Source organism: Acanthopagrus latus, chromosome 19, assembly GCF_904848185.1.
Source record: "Acanthopagrus latus isolate v.2019 chromosome 19, fAcaLat1.1, whole genome shotgun sequence".
Lineage (NCBI taxonomy): Eukaryota > Metazoa > Chordata > Actinopteri > Spariformes > Sparidae > Acanthopagrus > Acanthopagrus latus.
In genome coordinates, this window is record NC_051057.1 from 778106 (window position 1) to 791366 (window position 13261).

Consider the following 13261-nt stretch of genomic DNA (forward strand, 5'->3'; position numbering starts at 1 on the left):
CAGCTACACAGTTTTTAGCCTGCCGGAAATCATTAGAAGACAAAGATCATATGACTCAAAGGGTCATAGCCGAACTGGGAAGCTTTCAGCATGGCTGCCACATGTCCCTCAGAAAGACTGTTTTCTCCTTTCCCTACTATGTGCCATGGAGAGTCATTGTTTGTTAGTTACCCAGTTTTGTAATTACTGTATACGAAGACACATCTTGTTAATTTACAAATAACACCTATGTTAAAAAAGATGCATTTATGAAAGGGAAAAAACAATCGAACAATACACTGAACTAGCCTGCATGTAGCTTTTGCTTGTTTGCTGAAACAGTTTTGTTGAGATGTGACTGTTTTATTAGTATTTATCTTAGTGAGAATATCTATATTGATTTGTGTATCCATGTCTGCAGTTTACAGTTTTACAGGAAGGAGAGAGAAGATTTAATAAACTTCTGTCAACTCTATTCTGCGTCTGATTTTCTAAACTGCTGCTCCACTTACTGAAGAAAAAATATGCCCAAAACCATGGACAGATCTGGCGATCTTCAATTATGGTTAAGCAGTTATGGGTGGTTTCAAATTTAGAGTGATATTGGTCTATTGAGTATTTGATATGGATTAGGTTCAATTTAATTAAATTAGACTAGAGGTACTTAAACTACTTCACTTGGGGCAAGGACTCATTCCCATCCCAGAGTAGGCAAACCACCGGTTTCCTACTGAGAACCATGGCCTCAGATTTAGAGGTGCTGATCCTCATCCCTACCGCTTCACACTCAGCTGGATTCAAGGATTCAAAGGATTCAAAGGTTTTAGTTGTCACATTTATTTGTCACATACAAATGTTTTTGTGACATGTACTGTACTTCTGTGCTTAATTTAAGTAAAAATAAAAATAAAAATATAATGCAGTGCAAGTAAAATACAATAGAATATAATACATATAATACAACACAATAACACCTTTTTTTTCAGAGTGCAGAGTTCAGGGCTCTGATTGCCACTGGGAAAAAAAACTGCTTCTCATCCTCTCTGTGCGTGTTTTATGACAGCGCAGGCGTCTGCCTGACCTGAGGGTCACAAACGCTTTGTTGCAGCCGTGATGGGGGATTCTTGATAATCCTTCTGGCTCTGTTGGTACAGTGTGTGGGTGTATAAGTCATGCAGAGGGGGAAGTGTGGTACCCATTGTCCACTCAGCAGTCCTCACCACCCTCTGCAGGGCTCGTCGGTCCCCGAAGGAGCTGTTACCGTGCCAGACAGATATGGCTCCAGTCAGTATACTCTGTACAGCAGCAGAGTAGAAAGAAATCAGGATCCGTTGGGAGACCTTGAATCTGTTGAGCTGTCTAAGGTGGTAAAGGCGCTGTCTTGCCTTTTTCACCACAGTGTCCGTGTGTACAGTCCATGATAAATCCTCGGAAATGTGTACTCACTCTCTCCACTGGTGTCCCATGTATTAAGAGAGTGTTGTAAGTCCTGCAACGCTGTGTTCAGAAATCCACCACCATCTCCTTGGTCTTCTCTCCATTTAGCAGTAGGCTGTTATCATTGCCCCACGTTGTCAGGTCTGACACCTCCTGTAGGTAGGCCCGTTCGTCGTTGTTAGTGATCAGGCCCACCACAACCATGTCGTCCGCGAACTTCACTATGGTGTTGAGGTTGTGCATGGCAGCACAGTCGTGGGTGTACAGGGAGTACAGAAAAGGACTCAGCACACAGCCCTGGGGGACACCAGTGTTGAGGATGAGGGTGTGTGATGTGTGCCCTCCCGCTCTGACAGCCTGAGGTCTGGCAGTCAGGAAGTCTTGGATCCAGGCACACATACAGAGTTTCGATCTGATTCTACCGTGTGTTGACCTTGTTGTATGGCCTGGTGGCTCAGGTTAAACATTGCAGTGAATGATTGCATGCTTCTATTATCTATTTTGACAGCCGGACATAACTGAAAAATAACTAATAAAGAAATCATAGAATCAAAACAATTCCTTTATAAACTATGAAAGTGTAGCCACTTTTTGAATATAACAGTTTAAAACAGAAATACAACAGCAACTTAGATCTAGGAATAAATCTTTCCCTTGAAATTTGCAAGCAGAACTCATTGGCTTGCAGTACCGCATTTTGAAGGGCAAATGTTGATGCCTGTACTGTGTCACTCAGTGTGCAGATTAGGCAAATACCTGGGGCACGCATCAGAGGCTCAAATATCAGTAGTAAAGGTGATTGCCTGCACATCTTTCAGCCTACATGAAAAGTGTTCCCTCACTGTCTCGTAAAGTTTTTGAGAGCAGTTTCATCATGCTCTTCCATGTGATGCATCTTCGAATGCTTTATAAGGTTGCTGGTTGAATTTGCTAACAATCGTTCCACCCCCTCCAAATTACATTTTTTTCTTTCCTTAATATCACAATATGTAGATTTTTGTAAAATTAATAAACAAAGTAGTTATAGAAAGCTAACTACTTAGCTGTGTATCCTGTGTAGCTGTGAGTGATATGCAATTGCCATTTCTTTTGTGTCAACAAATTATTGTCAACATGAGTTTATTCACATTATCGTAGGTTTAGAGGACATGCAATTCAGCTGCAATTCTTAAGAAGCAATGAAACACTAAAGCTGTTTATTGGAAGGCAAGTGCAAACTACAAATACAGGCTACACATCTAAGAATGTGACAAAACCAAGAAATGACGACTGTGACTGCTACTGTGAATATCAGTAGGAACAGCAACATTTACAAGTCACAGTAAACTCAGTATCTGGAATAAGTTTAAGATTTGAGGCAAGATAAACAGCCAAAAATCAATCAATCAATCAATCAATCAATCAATCAATCAATCAATCAATCAATCAATCATTCATTCAATCAGACTTTATTTATAGAGCACTCCCCCCATACATACACACACACAAACACTCCCACACACACACACACACGTGAAATAAAAGAGTGGGTAATAATAAATTAATGAATGGTAATAAATAAAGGGCGCTAACAGGTACTGCGGAACTGAGGAAATGCTATCATTGATGTATTTCACTGAGGAGACACTAGAGGCAGTGAAATAAGATGAAATATTAAAAACACTAAAACTAAGACTAATAAAATACTAAAGGAGGATAAAAGTCTAAAACTGCTATGAAATCAATAATATAAATAAGTAAATCGTGAATAAAGTAAAACAAGATAAAACAGAATAATTAAAGTAAACAGATGAGTGGTGAGCGAATAGATAAATAGAATAAAAACAGGTTTAAGAAGAATAAGAACCAATAAATAAATAGAATTCAGCTAAAAGCCAGCCTAAAGTATCAACATTCTCCAGTCCCCTCAAGTCCTCTGGGAGGCTGTTCCACAAACGTGGACTGTGGTAGCGAAAGGCGGCCTCACCGTGAGATTTTGTTCTCACTTTTGTAATACTTGAAAGGCTGTGACCAGAGGACCTAAGGGTTCTGGAGGGTTCATACAATAAAAACAAATCTGATAAATGAGTTGGCCCATGGCCGTTAAGAGCTGTAAAAATAATAAAATGATCTTAAAATCGTTCCTGAAGCAGACAGGTAGCCAGTGCAGAGACTTTAAAAATGGTGTGATGTGTGCTGTCTTTCTGGTCTTAGTCAGACAGACAGCTGTCCGATTATTAGTTTATTCTTAACTCTCATTAACAAGCGGTTATCTTAAACAAGCACAAATGGGCGCTTTTCTGAAATATGACTCATATTTAAGCACACTGAATAAGTGGAAGGTGACCTGTTAGCCCCCTAACCCTAACCCTAACCCTCACCCACATCTCACATGTGCGTGGAGTAGTTCTCGATGAAGCAGCAGCTTCTCTCTCTCTCTCTCTCTCTCTCTCTCTCTCTCTCTCTCTCTCTCTCTCTCTCTCTCTCTCTCGCCCCTGTGTGAGACACAGAGCAGAGCCGCAGCGGAAGTGACACTAGAGGTCACGATTCTCCAAATCCTCGATTCGATTAAATTTTCGATTCTAAGGTCACGGTTTGACTCGATTGTCAATTTTTATGTTTTTTTTAAAGCACAGGTTGCTATGCCATTTTTAGACTAGACTTTTATGGGATATAATATCTGACCTTTGTTCACAATGTACATTGTTAAACTTAAAACATTGATTAACAACACAATGTAATGATAACTTATATCTTATATCTGCCATCTAGTTACTGCAGAGTTTGCAAACTGTGGCTTTTTTTGTCGACAACGCAAACATTGTCAACATAACTCGCTTCCACACCAGTGACTTCAGTGAAAGAGAAAGGGGTTCCAGTTCTGTCGATAGGTCTCCTGCATCTGCAGTTGCCATTGTTTTAAGAGTGGTGTGGCCCCTTTCAGGAGGTGGGTGGTGCCTGAGGTGTGTGTGCGTAAGGTGCGTAAGGTGTGAGTGGGTGAGTGAGAATGAGGGCGCGTACGTAGGTGCGGACAGTGAACGACTGGGAGAGGAAGGAAACACGAAAGGAGTAGCACGAGTAGCAGTAGTAATGACAGCAAAATAAAGGCTGCAGTTTGGCTGTGAATATAGGCGACGGCCAGATCCAGTAAAGCTCCCTGGTATTATTTCCCGACCAGCTTAGTGTGTGAAAGGGGGTTCACCCGAAGGTAAACAAAAACTTTGGCCCTGCAAGAAATCATCTCCCATGTGCTTCCCGAAGACCCCCCGGGAGCTGAACGGGAATGGTGTAACCCCATGCTATCATTTGGATGGCTGCAGCTAATAGCTACCGACTTAACTAGTAGCTAAGTTAGAGGAGGTTGACTCGCAGCACTTCAACATGTGTGTTTTTTTTCCGCTTGGCAAGCCGACTGGACATGACATGGGGGCGTGGCAGCATCGACAATTCCATTTTTTTAATTCAAAGTTTGTGATTTAAAAATTGAAATCGGGACACCCTTACTCAACACACACAACACCATATTAAAAGGAAATTTGTACGTTAGATTACCGTGGCATTTTTATACCACCATTTTTTTGACATCCATTTGCACAACAGGAATTTATTTATTCATTAAACACACAAAAAGGGTACTTTTTAATATGAGACAAAAGGACAGGGGCTCAAGCACTCCTTGGGCCCTATGTGTTCACGTGCCTTTTTGGCTTGTTTCTATACCCACATAAGGTATCGAATTACCCCTGAATGTTTTTCTCACCTCCCTGTGAATTCTTTCTTTAAGTGCAGGAGGGCATAAATTAGCAGATACCAAGCTTTCCTCCTTAGAAATTGAGCCTTCACTTTGTAACAGACCTGCGATGTTGCTGTGTAATTGCTCCTCTTGTACAAGATTAAACCTTGTTTGAACTTTGAGCCGACTCTGATCTCCTTCCTCCAGTTATAAATTATCGAAGAATTATTTTAACACTCGCTGATACCGATAACTGCATATTCTGCAGCATCTGCAGCATTTCTGATACTGGTATCAGAATCAGAAAAAAAACCCTAATTGGAAGGGTCAGTTCAGCCACATGACAATCTAGATTTTTTCTACATCTGATTTCCCTCTAGTGGTATCTTTCTATGCAGATAATTTTGGTTTTATTTAATGGCCATGATGTGAGACATCTGGCTCTGAAATCTTGGCTTCAAAGCTAAATATTTCCTCCGCTGCTTTTTCCTGCAGGATCCTGCAGAAGATGCAAGTGGATTATCAAAACTTTTGATTCTTCATGTTCCATCATTGTTATTTTGTTCTAATACATCAAATTTAATATGGTTTCTGCTTGATTCAGACATTGATTTAATTCAGATTTTTAACTTTTAACTCAACCAGGCAGGTCTCATTTATGAAGCCTATTTAAAGGGGGATTCCAATGTTATTAAACCTGACTAATCTTCTTTAAAATCCAAATACTGAATCTGCTGGGACAAGACTATTGAACTAGTCATGTCAAGTTATTGTGATATGACTGAGATGAGCTTAGCTAGGAGGTCTCAAATCCTGAAATTGAGTAATCAGATTTTTCAGTTAGCTGATCATTTTATCAGTGAATATTCTTCACTGAAAAGTGTGCATTAAATAAATATGCCAAAAGTGTGCTGCAGATTGCAATTTGTCATTGTCTGAGTGTGAGCCGCAGCAGTAGAGCAGTGACTGTAGGACTCCTCATAGGCTGAATGGGACAGTGACAGATGGACCTGCATCTCCACAGAGGGCTCAACTATGTTCATACACTCACCACTGCTTACAAGAACTGCTCTCTGATTGGCTGGATTTGGAATCCCCTTTTCTGCATGAATGATCGTGTGTGTGTGTGTGTGTCCACACGTGCGTACATTTGTTTGTATGTGTATGTGTGTGGAGCAATGAGCATACACTGCATATGTGCAAAAAAAATGCATCTGTGTATGAAGGATCTCTGCTCGTTTAGTTTATCCATAAATCAGGACAGAAAATTATTACCAGTGTCATTAGCTTTTTCAGTTGCACTAGTACCAACACAGCATGTGTGAATTTATCTTTTTTTAATACATATAGTATACAATATAATAGCTCATGCGTGAAATCATAAATGTCACATGCTCACTGTTGCCACAGCTCCAGGAGCACCTGTGTTTTTTGCAGGCAAAGAAATGACAAATTTGACCCAAATGTTCTGGCAACAATGAATTGTAGTGGAAGCATATGAAATGCACAGCATGATTACCATTATGTACGATTTCCACACATATGACAATATTCTGATTTTTCCTAAAAAGCAGAACAATTTTGTCCTCTCTGTGTCTTTTGACAGAAACATCATTCTTCACATAGTCTAAGCTCCAATCATCTCTGTGCTAAAAGTGTTGTTTCCAGACATGTTGCTTCATTGACCCTACAGGCCTCTGCACACACATGCTGTGTCCCAATTCAGGGTCTGCACTCTTTGGAGTGCGCATTTGAAGTGCATTTACGTCTCAACGCAGCGCAAAGGCTGTCCCAATTAAAAGGTTCCTCCAAATTCACTGCACAAATGCGCCCTGCTTTACCTGTTTTTGGAGGCTGCACCACTGCTACCCTTCATGGCTTCACATATCCCAAGATTCAATGTGTGCCCAAAGAGAAGAAAGAAAGAAATAACCTCAAGTGGCGCAGATCTCGCATTTAACTGTAAGTATTGGGTTGGTATATACTCGGTGTTTACTTGTTTGAACATCCAACGCCAGATATGTTAAACTTAAAGGGACATTAAAACCTCAACATTTCAGTTAAAATATGTTGGTAATGCTCAGCTTGATGCCTTTGGAAGTAAGTAGTAAGTAAGTAGATGTATATCTTATTGTGACTGTGGAGATTTTATAAACTATTTTTACCTCATGTACTTAAATGGACCAAAATGAACAGATTTAGATCAGGCTGTAATCCCTGCTTTATTTCCAGACTGTAAAGCTGTAAAGTCTAGTTAAACGTTTGAATTGAACAAAGAGCTAAGTTTAGGATTATCCTTATGATGATTAAATTTTTTTGCTGTATTAGAACCCCTTTGTCTGTCGACATAACACAAAACATCTTTTACATTTCATTGTGTTTTAGGGAGCAACTTCATCACTCTCAGAAGTCAGGATTAAATTTTATTCACAGGGTGAAACATTCCGCCGCGGCTGGATGGAAGTATGGCAATACTAAATAAATAATAAATAGCCCATGTGTCTTTCCAGATGTCACACATCTTTGCATCCCTGTGTTAATATGATGTTGTGTTTACCTTTTGCTTCTCTCTGTGTTCAGAAGAGTTGTGGAAACAATGGTCCTGCAGGGGAAGGTTGAGCCCAGCAGGCCAGAAACAAGTAGTACCATTTAAAGAACAAGTACAAAGTAGGTGCAGGTTTTAATGATGATGTGGAAACTAAATTATATTTGGTTTACCCATGCAAGTTAATACATAATTTGATGAAAATTGCTGTCGTGATTGATTTCCACTGCCTTAGGATTGTCTTCATGGATGAGGTGTTAGGACAGAGGCCTTCCAGTGCCTCTCTCTCCTAACTGCCTCCATTCCTGAAGACACACCAGGGCCAAGTGACCAGGAGGAGGACGATGGCAATGATGAGGAGGGAGGATGGAGGAGGACATGTTTAAGTAATCACAGTTCCATGGTCAAGATTTTTGGGAGACCTGCAAATTATCAAAATTATCAATTGTGGTATTGATAGAACTTTTGAAGGATTGACTCTATTAATTTCACTGTTTTTAATGTTGTGCAAATTAGCAAAAAATCTGTAAGAGCAGCTTTCATTGTGCATGAGGCTTTTTTGTAGAGGACTATCAGGAGGACATGTGTGAAAAATTTCAAGTCAATAGCACTCATGGCTTGGCGGGAAGAGTCTTTTGAAGTTTACACCTTATGTTATAGTGCCCCCATCTGACGGATTGGGATCAAATTTTTGGAGCAGCATTTGGACGTCATTTATACTCACCGTACCAAGTTTCGTGTCTCTGGGTCTGTCCAGCTCGCCATAAATTAATAAAACGCAAACAATGATGGTTAATCACAAATAGGCCACGCCCACTTTCCCCTCTCAGCATGGCACTCAAGATATAAATTAATACTTGCCCCTAGAGCATGCAAACCAAATTTGGTGAAATTCCGTTCAATGGTCTTTGAGATACGCATGTGTAGCATTTATAGTGCCCCCCTATAGCTTGAGCTCAACATGCTTTGGTCGGCAGATTCCCATTCCTGTTGTGAACGTACCTACCAGGTTCTGGCCTTCCCAAAAATCTTTACTTACAGCACCACCATCTGGCTGACTGGGGTCATATTTTAATAAAAGTTGATGCACATCATTTCCAGACATTAGGCCAAGTTTCAAGTTTCTCATTCACAATTAATGTAATGTATCAGTATGTTAATTAATTACCCCGAACTTACCCCGAACTGCTATCTAATAATGATAACCTTACTGTGGGTTCAGTAACAGGTTTACCTCTCCACGGTCCTCTCAACCCGAGATAAACCAGCCGCTTTTCCTCTTCCTCCACAAGCAGGAGGATTAAAAAGGAAATCAGGAATTACTGTAGCTCAAACATATCTGACAGTCAAGCTTTACTCTTCTCGACACTTTCACTGATCTGAACTGCATAAATAGTGACGTATGAGTAGGGGCGGGAACATCCGGTAACAAAAACCAGGAAATGCTCTGAAGGCTAGACCATCCCATTTAACAACGGTTGATGCCGCCTGCAGGCCTCTCCGAAGGACTCTCCTTCAGGAGACCACGAATGGCGGGTCCTTGGATAGTGCAGACCCTAAATTGGGACACAGCTACAGTCAGCATATTGTCATGTTTGCACATTGAATCTGAAATATTCATCTGTCACTCATCACTCACCATCACTCAGACCCCGTGTCAGCTTGAATGCCCATCAAAAGCAATAATTAGAACGTCCTGAAAATATTTCCTTGTAAGGTATCATAGTAATTTCCTGAAAAGCTAATGTATACACTAATTAACCACTTTCTGATGACATTACCATGAGGTAAAATATAAATCATTAGATGTTTCTCTGGTGTGTTTGAGCATGAAACAATCAGCATATAGATTTGGCCTAGTTAGTATTAAAGTGGGGAGTGACACTGTAATGGCAGCCATTACTCAGAACTGTCAGCGTGTACCTACCTGACTCCACACACCCTTTGAATTTCCATATCTGTCTGCCTCTATGCCACCATCCATCTCTCTGTCTCCTCTGACAGCATTCACTTATGGATTTCTGAGTATCAGTGCACCAGATAAATGTGTTTCCAGTGTTGGAGAAAAAGACAGAGTGTGCAGTATTAAATAAGATGAGGCTTCAATGATCCATGTGGGAAATGGGGTCGCTGCAGCAATAGAAAGCAAAGAAACAAAGGAAATTAAAAATATATAAATCACTACAGAGTGAGTGGTGAATATTTTACATATTTGTGATACGCCATCATATCACTATTCCAGCATATCGGGAGGTGGAAATGTGCAAAGTGGTATGACAGAATTAAGATGTGTAAGTAGCAGGAGCACACACAAAATATACCTTATTGAATGAGGGAAAATTCTAAATGATACAGGAATTGATTGTCATTGTAGGAGCCCACAGGATGTAAAGATAATGCTCTTGGTTTACTCCCATCTGAAACGCTCAGGTACGGAATGTTATGCACATCACTGAAATTAAATAAACTGTGAGCCTGATATTAGGGACTTTATATCACCAGCTATTTATCCAGCCCATCCTCACCAGGAAAATTACCATATTGATTGACTATTTAAACAGCTTATTACGGCCCATATTTACATTTTTTGATAGGTGGTGGCCTCTAGTGGCCATAGTAATTACAGCAGCAAAGGAGAAATTCAGGGAAATTAGTATAAAGAGTGGAAGAAATCCACATAAAGAGGAGGTAAAACAAGCACAGGACTTTCAGCCAGGAGGCCACTGGTTGTGTTCAGTGTGAAATCAATAGTAAATGGTGAGTTAATTTAACCTTTTAGGTGCCAGAGTCGCACATTTGCGACACCCTGCGGTACTGAACAAAACAGCAGTTTTCTCTGAATAGAGTGTTACATGCCATTCATACTCCCCACCACTAGATGGCAGACATCCCGCACTTAGACCTTAGCTCTGAAATACTTCATGCTTAAATGCAAAATGTCCGAGGAAGTCCCATGCAAACTGTGAGGTGAGAGACCGAGACAGTGTGCCACGAAGCTATTCTGCTGAAGCGGTATTGCTGGATTTAGAAGTTACTGAGACAAATACATGACAATGGCAAGCAAAAAGTTGACACGTAGGGAAGTGATTTAGCTCTTATTTGCTGATTCTGAAGGGGAAAATCTAACTTGACGGTCGGCCGATTAGTGAGCTTGATTAGTCGTGGTGCTTCTTTGCATAGCAAGGGCGGTGCTGCACAGAGTGAGGAAAGCGCACAAGCACAACCACACGACCCTTTGCCCAACATAGGTGGGAGTGGAAATGATACACGCACTCGTAGTATCAGTAGGGGAGCGAATGGATGTGGTAGAAGTAGTGGGGGTGGTGAGAATAGTGGCGCTGGGACTAACGTTAGTGTTCACTCTTTCTACTGCGACGGTCACTTAGCCTCCATCCGTGGCAGCAGTGTAGCTATGCAACGAGGCAGTGTTCATGAAGCACGAGAGATGAAGTACAGTATATCAGGAATGGATAAAGCCCTTTGATGAGCAAATTGGATATCGTGGTGAGAGCTTAGCAATGATTCAAGGTCTATAGATTTTTTTGTCCCTCTTTCTGACTGATGATTTCTGGAATTTGCCTTGCAATGAGAGGCTTTACACTCTACAAGTACTATAAACATTTATCTGTATAGATGGGCACAGATAAGGCCTCTGCAGCTAAAAGACACCTACTGTAATTTTTATTATCATATTATAATGATGATAATAGCAATAACAACAACAACAACAACAATAATAATAACAATAACAACAATAATAATAATAATAACAATAATAATAATAATAATAATAATAGAAGAGAAAACAAGAAGGAAAAAGTGTTCTCCAATAGTGGTGGTGGTGGGTAAAAAAAAAAAATGTTGGATTACAATTTACTTTTTCCCTGTGCACACAACAAATGGATGGAAGGGATGAATCTGATGAAATAAGTTCAAATCTCTTTCAAAATATCAGTTATTTCATGGAAATGACATAATCCAATATGGCCGACGCCATATGACATCATAATATGTAAATAAGATGGACAAATTTACTCCCTAGATAAACTTTTGGTCATTCTAAATATTTGTCTCATTTATACTTTAGGGGTTAGGGTCTCAAACTCTATCTCAAACCACTTTCAAGCCAGATCCTTCTGAAATTTAGATGTCAAAATTTATAAATTGTTTTTAAAAATGAAACCCGACACCTAAAGGGTTAACTTACTAAGGCAGTAAAGTGTATGTCTGGAAGCGATTTAAACTAAAACCACAATGTCCTGAATGTATGTTGCGACCCATTTTGTCATTTAGGTATCAGAATGGTATCTGTTATTGCATTGGCTAAAAAAAATCCATATTGTGCACATAGGCCTTTCATTTTGCATTCAGAATGATTGATACCATACAAGTGTCTTTTAAAGGGGACATATCATGCAAAACCCACTTTTTCCTTGCTTTACTATGTATAATTGCATATCCGGAGTGCCTCCCGACCCCTTAAGAGTGATTTAGGACCTCTACGTCAATGTTTTGTAAACAGGCGGAGTCAGGAAATGTGTCTCTAAGAGAGCCATTTGGATTTCACCCGCACACTTACGTAAGAGTGCGGGTGATTTGAATGCACCAGCCCTCACGCTGGATATCTCCTCCCATATTACTCCTACAGTATCAGGCTGGACTGGCAACGAGATTGTTCCTCAAAGATAGATCAATACCCACTGTCCGTGTCAACGCCACAGAAGAAGAAACTGTAAGTATTTTTAAAAACAGTGTTGTTTGTGTTACTTTGGCTGTTTAGCACATGAGCTAACGCTAACCGGTGATGTAAATATGAGGCTGAGCTAACGTTACAACAGTGTGCTCACTGGTCTTAGGATTCACGGTAATGTTAATGTTGCCAAACCTTAATTTGTCATATCAGCACTCATGACAGTGAACCGAGAAACTGAATTGGGATATTGAGATTTGATCGCTTCTAACCGGCCGGTGAACCCTGAGAAGTTGTCCGCGGACGACGAGCTAGCTAGCGCTACTCGGCTGTGAACATGGTAGCTAGCCATCGTCATGTTCACAGCCGAGTAGCGCTAGCTAGCTCATCGTCCGCGAGCAACTTGTCAGTGGTCACTGTTAATGTTCCGACATGAACACGCATGGGAAACTGTCTCCTCCACATGCTCACAGCCGATCAGTCAGTGTGAAATTGTCTCAGTTGTTCGCGGACGGAGAGCTAATGTTCCGCCGTGAACACGCAGTGAGGACAGTATGAAATGCTCTGTTATTCACGGCCAGTGAGCTACGTTACGTCAATTTGCATGTTGTGCTAAAGGCTAAAGGACAGTGTGTTAGATGCCCAGCAGCACCATGGCAGTTGAACGACTTATTTTGTGTTGATATACATGTAACTACGTGTGTAGTGTTAGCTGCTGGTACGAGAGACCCGATCTGACAGTACCAAAACTTTATCTGCAGTCAAGCAATCATTACTTTGTTTTGGAGCCTGAGACAGGGGTTACCTGTCTTCTGTGCTACGATTAACGTTAGTTATATGAAGGCATGGACACAATATGTATTGCTCACTTACTAAATCTAATGTGAAGTGAGGAATT

At 40.6% G+C, this 13261-nt stretch overlaps 1 protein-coding gene and 1 long non-coding RNA gene across 5 annotated transcripts in view; both read left to right on the plus strand.

The window, feature by feature from the left end:
• plppr5b (phospholipid phosphatase related 5b) overlaps positions 1-13261 on the plus strand; it is a 213505-nt gene that overhangs the window by 39408 nt on the left and 160836 nt on the right. The window lies entirely within an intron of this gene.
• Positions 12072-13261, plus strand: part of LOC119008790 — a 3244-nt gene continuing 2054 nt past the window's right edge. The window contains exon 1 of one of the 4 annotated variants that reach the window (XR_005071538.1): positions 12072-12405. This is a non-coding gene — a long non-coding RNA (uncharacterized LOC119008790). The other 3 variants (XR_005071537.1, XR_005071536.1, XR_005071535.1) reach the window with 3 other exon arrangements.